The sequence below is a fragment of the Bos grunniens genome, chromosome 3 (genome assembly GCF_055505025.1).
Source record: "Bos grunniens cultivar Pamir isolate PY7600 chromosome 3, Bosgru_T2T1.0, whole genome shotgun sequence".
Taxonomy (NCBI): domain Eukaryota; kingdom Metazoa; phylum Chordata; class Mammalia; order Artiodactyla; family Bovidae; genus Bos; species Bos grunniens.
The window spans coordinates 31,115,067-31,121,066 of record NC_141167.1 but is presented as its reverse complement, the minus strand read 5'-3'; positions in this window follow the sequence as shown (position 1 = coordinate 31,121,066).

The window sequence follows — 6,000 nt, the reverse complement described above, 5'->3', positions numbered from 1 at the left end:
CTTTAGTGCACCCATGCATTTCAAATTTATATATGATTAGTGATGGAATTCATGGGTCATAGGATGTGTTTACATTCAATTTTAGTAGACAATTGCTGGTTTTCTCAATAGTCACATCAATTTACTAACTTACAGGCAGGAATTGAGAATTCTACTTGTTTCATAAGTTTGGCAACATATGGCATAATCAGTGTTTTTAATTTTAGTCATATTGATAGGTGTTTGATGAAAACGAGGTACTAATTAACACTTCCCTGATTATTGTTTTATGTATTTGGTGACCACTTGATGTCCTCTCTTTGAGTGTCCTGTTATTTTTCTATTGGTTGACTTTAGTTATTATACCTATAAGCCCTTTGGCAGAAAATGAAGAGCCTTTTGATGAAAGTGAAAGAAGAGAGTGAAAAAACTGGCTTAAAACTCAACGTTCGGAAAACTAAGATCATGGCATCCAGTCCCATCAGTTCATGGCAAATAGATGGAGAAACAATAGAAACAGTGACAGACTTTATTTTCTTGGGCTCCAGAATCACTGCAGATGGTGACTGCAGCCATGAAACAAAATCACTGCAGATGGTGACTGCAGTCATGAAACTAAAAGACCCTTGCTCCTTGGAAGAAAAGCTTTGACCAACCTAGATAGCATATTGAAAAGCAGAGACATTACTTTACCAACAAAAGTCCATCTAGTCCAAGCTACGGTTTTTCCAGTAGTCATGTATGGATGTGAGCGTTGGACGTAAAGAAGGCTGAGCACCAAAGAACTGATGCTTTTGAACTGTGGTGTTGGAGAAGACTCTTGAGAGTCCCTTGGACTGCAAGGAGATCCAATCAGTCCATCCTAAAGGAGATCAGTCTTGAATATTCATTGGAAGGAACTGATGCTGAAGCTGAAGCTCCAATACTTTGGTCACCTGATATGAAGAACCTACTCATTGGAAAAGATCCTGGTGCTGGGACAGACTGAAGGCAGGAGAAGGGGACGACAGAAGATGAGATGGTTGGATGGCATCACTGACTTGATGGACATGAATTTGAACAAACTGGGAGTTGTTGATGGACAGGGAAGCCTGGTGTGCTACAGTCTGAGGGGTTGCAAAGAGCTGGACACAACTGAGTGACTAAACTGAACTGATAAGTCCTTTGTCATTTATACATAGGGTTATAATCTTGAAAGTACAAAGATACACTTAATAGTACATTAGGATTTTTTTTAACAAACTTGGATATATAACAACATAATTTTTATTGTTTTAAATGAACTTGGTGAGGAGCAAGTTACATACAAAAGTGAACCCACTCTTAGTGTACAATTTGATGAGTTCTGACATATGTATACTTAGGTAACTGACCATCACAAAAACTGAGATATAAAATATTTCCAGCACCCTTTGTGTCTCTTCCTATTCAATTCCTCAACTTCATCTGACCCTAGCAATAATGATCTGTTTCCAATCACTATAAAATATATGTTTTTTCCTAGAGTTTTATATAAATGAAATCGTATATATTATTGTCTAGCTTCTTTTGCTTGGCACAATCTTTTTTGAGATTTATCCATCTTCTTACCTGTATCATAGTTCATTGCTTTTTATTTCTAAGTAACACTTCACTTCATAGACAATACCACAGTTTATTTATTGCCTCTGAATGAGCTTTTTTGTTGTTTCCAGATTTGGGATTATTAGTAATGCTTCTGAAAATAATTTTGTACAAGTCTTTATGGCAGATATATTCATTTTTCATGGATAAACACTCAAGGATTTAATTGTTAGGTTGTACAGTAACTATATGCTTAGTTATTTAAGGAACCACCAAAAGTTTTTTTTTAATATTGTAGATTTTATATTAATAGCAGTGATTTATGAGAGCCCTAGTTACTACACATCCTCAACATTTGATACTGTTAATCTTTTAATTTTAACTTGTATAGTATTATCTCATGATGGTTAATAATGTTGAGAATCAATAATGTTTTTCTTCCACTAAGGAAGAAATTTTATTTTCTACTAAGCCCATCTAATGAAAATTATATTTCAGATATTATATTTTTAACCTCTAGAAGTTACATTTGGTTCTTTTAAAATTATGTTTTCTCATTGTATTCATGTTTTTCTTTAAATCTTTGAACATAATTATAAGAACACATTTGATATTCATGTTTGCCAGTTCCATCACTTTTGTTATTTCTTGGTTTATTTCTATTGAAAGAATTTTCCATGGATTATGAGTACTTTTTTTTTTTTTTTTTTGCCTTATTGGCTATCTATTTACCTTGTTTGAATGCTGGATATTTTGAATTTGAATTTTACTTTGTTAAATGCTATTTTGCTATATTTCTTCAAAGAATGCTGGACTGTTTCTGACAGAGTGTTAATTATTAAGTAGTTTGATAAGTTTTAAGCTTATTTTTAAGTTTCCGTTCTTTTATTTTAGGACAAACCTAGAATACTTTTCCTCTATGGTTAGTTTAGTACCAGTAATAACACATGACTCTTTTGGGGTCTCTGTTGAATAACTGTGTATTCACTCTGGCTGCTGAGAACTTTTGTTTGGCTTCCAGGTCCCCAGTAATTCTGCTTTATCCTGAGATGTTCTTTGCTTAGCTTCTTAGAGTTTTGCCCTATGCATGTTGATTAGTATTTAGTCAAAGAAACAAAAGGACCCATATGAAGATTTTTGAAGATTTTCTCTGCTTAGCTCTGCTTTCTCTGATTTTTTTGCCCACAAAACCAAGTTTCCAAAGATTCCCTGAATAGAAATCTTGGCCTCTTTAACACATTAATGTTGGGCTCTGTTTTGGTTTCCTTCCCTATTGCCTGGTCCAGAAATTGCCTCTAGGCTGAAAGCAGGAGTGAGTCTAGGGCTCACTTAATTTTATTTCTCTTCTGCTGGGGCTTACATGTGTTTGTCTGAAGATAGTTATTTCTATATATTGTGATCATTTTCTGTTTGTTTACAGTATAAAATTCTGGAAACTATTAGTTCCTCATAGTCAAAGGTAGAAGTTCTGATCATCTTAATTTTATACATAGATGGTCCTTGACTTACAATGATTCCACTTACTATATTTCAGTTTTACAGTGATGTGAAAGCAATAGACATTCAGTCAAAACCATATTTTGCATTTTTAATTTTGATCTTTTCCTTGGCTAGCAATATGTAGTATAACACTTTCTCTTGGTGTTAGACAGTGACAGCAAGCTTCTGCTCCCGGTTGGCCACATGATCACAAAGATAAAAAAAACTGCTATACTCACCAACATACTATACCCAGGCAACCATTCTGTTTTTTACTTTCAGTACATTATTCTATAAATTACATGAGTTTTTCAATACTTTATTACCTTATAGGCCTTGTGTGAGATGATTTTGCTCAACTGTAGGGTAATGTAAGTGTTAAGGTAGGCAAGGGTAAGCTATGATATTCTGTAGGTTAGATGTATTAAATAATTTTTGACTTACAGTATTTTCAACTTACCATGGGTTTATTGGGATATAAACTGAAGATCTGTATTACAAATATCTCCTCTCAATCTGTAATTAGTCTGTACTATTTTGTTATATTGGCATAGAGAATTTTTACTTATTTAATTTAATTGCATTGTAGTTAGAAAATATTTTAAGTGATGCAAATATTTATTTGTTGACATTTGCTGTGAAATGGTTTATGATCTTTTGCTTGCTATATTTTCTAAATGCTTCTTGTGAACAGAAGGTGAATTTTAAAATTTGTTAAACTGATCCACTATTTATAAGGATTACCTTGCTAATGTTGCTCATATCTTCTTTATCCTTATTTATTTTTGTTACTTTGACCTATAAGATACTAATAGATCTATCAAATACTGGAAGGATGATCCAACCATTGTTCCCATATATTTACATAGGTTTCATTGTAAATGATACCTCCTGATGTCAATTACAAATAGCAGTCTTGCCAACCCTAATACCCGTTCCAACTTCCTATGCATTACCTCCATGTGTAAAACTGTCTAGATGTAGTCCCACCCCCTCCTTTCTGACTCAGCACAAAAGATGAAAGAAACAGTTTCAAGGTCAGTACTAGACAAGAAGCCTGAGGGGCCAGGTGATATACCCTAATGTGTAGGACAAAATCCGTGAAGGCAAAATCCAGGTAGAAACTATTGCAACAAATGTTGCAGCAAATTATTATTCTTTCAATAAATATCTCTTGAATTCTTTCCTTTGGCAAGACATCAGGGGAGGATATGATACTCCAGGATAATTTAAACATTCCCTGAGTGCTAAATTCCAAGCTTCAATAAACGGTTTGCACAGACTAGTAGCATCAGGGCTTTATCTGATGAATTAAAAGAGACTATCATCTTTGTTTTTCAAAAGAGAATAAGAAAATCACCTGAGTAATTTCCAGATTCTCAGATGTAGTCTCAAGATTACATGGCAAAAAAATTACAAAACAAAATAAGAAAAATTCCAATGGTTTCATCCATCCTGCCCTGGTTGTTTTTAGAAGACAGTCAACAGTGACAATTGTGAAACATGATGAAACAAAATAAATAAGGCTTCAAGAAACATTCTCTTTCTTCGTTTATTGGTCTTGCAATAGTCTTTGAGTTGGGGCCAGCTAATTTGTAAGCTGATGTGGACAAACTTTAACAGGTGTTTCATTTCTGCTTGAGCAGTTTTTCTGAAACTCATCTCCCTACTTCTACTCGCTCTCCAATCCTCCAGATTTTTCTCAAAACACAGCTTTGATCTTGCCTTCCCTTTATCCAACTTACCAACAGATGATCATTGTATGCAGAGTAAAACATCTTAACCAACATTTCTGCCAACCTTTATCTCATAGCCCACTCAGTTATACATGCTGCGCCCTGACCACACACTATCAGACATCATCTTTCTGCAATTTTTTCCCCACAAAAACACACCCCTATTTCTCTGCCATGCCTTTGTTCATTGTGATAGCCTGTTTGGAATACCTTATCACCCATTTCTTCATTTCCAATCCCTAAATAATCAAACCCATGATGAAGTTTGATCTCAGTTTTGACCAATAGATATTTAAGGAGTGTTCAGGTTGATCTTTTGTTTGTTTTTTGCTCTTTAATTGAGATATAGTTGATTAACAATATTATATTAGTTTTATGTGTATAACGTGATTCAGTATTTATATAGATTGTAATCCATTGAAAATTATTATTGATACAAAATAATGACTGTAATTCCCTGTGTTGTACAATCTATGTTTTTTGCTTATCTATTGTATACATTTGGAGAAGGAAATGGCAACCCACTCCAGTGTTCTTGCCTGGAGAATCCCAGGGACAGGGGAGCCTGGTGGGCTGCCGTCTCTGGGGTCGCACAGAGTTGGACACGACTGAAGCGACTTAGCAGGAGCAGTATTGTATACATAGCAGATTGTATCTTTTATTGATACTCCTGGCAGGTAAATCTGTTACAATCTTTTATGAGATCACCCTCTGCGTCCTGGTGTGCATGAATCCCTGTGTGTGACCTCCAAGACTGGAGTTTCTGTTTCCTCCAGTCCTGTGCAGTTCCTGTGATCAACCTCCTCTGGCTTTCATAGCCAGATACTCTGGAGGCTCCTCCTTCCTTTGCCAGACCCTCAGGCTGGGGAACCTGGTGTGGGGCCCAGGACTTTCACTCCTATGGGTGTAATTGTTTTCCATTTTGTGGGTCACTCACTAGTGTGTATTGGATTTGATTTTATTGTTGTTGTATCTGTCCTACCATCTTGTACTTTCTTCTTGGTTTGTGGATGTAAGGTATCTTTTTTGTAGGTTCTAGATTTTTTTTTTTTAATTCAGGAGTTAGTTGTGATTTTGGTGTTTTCATAAGAAAAAGTGAGCTCATGTCCTACTCTCCCATCTTGTCCTGCTGCCCCCTTATCCTATACCCCTAATTAGCCTCTCTCCTCTTCCCTCTCCCACTTGGTAACCACTAACTTGTTTTCTATATCTGTAATTATTCTTTTTTTTTTAATTTTATTTT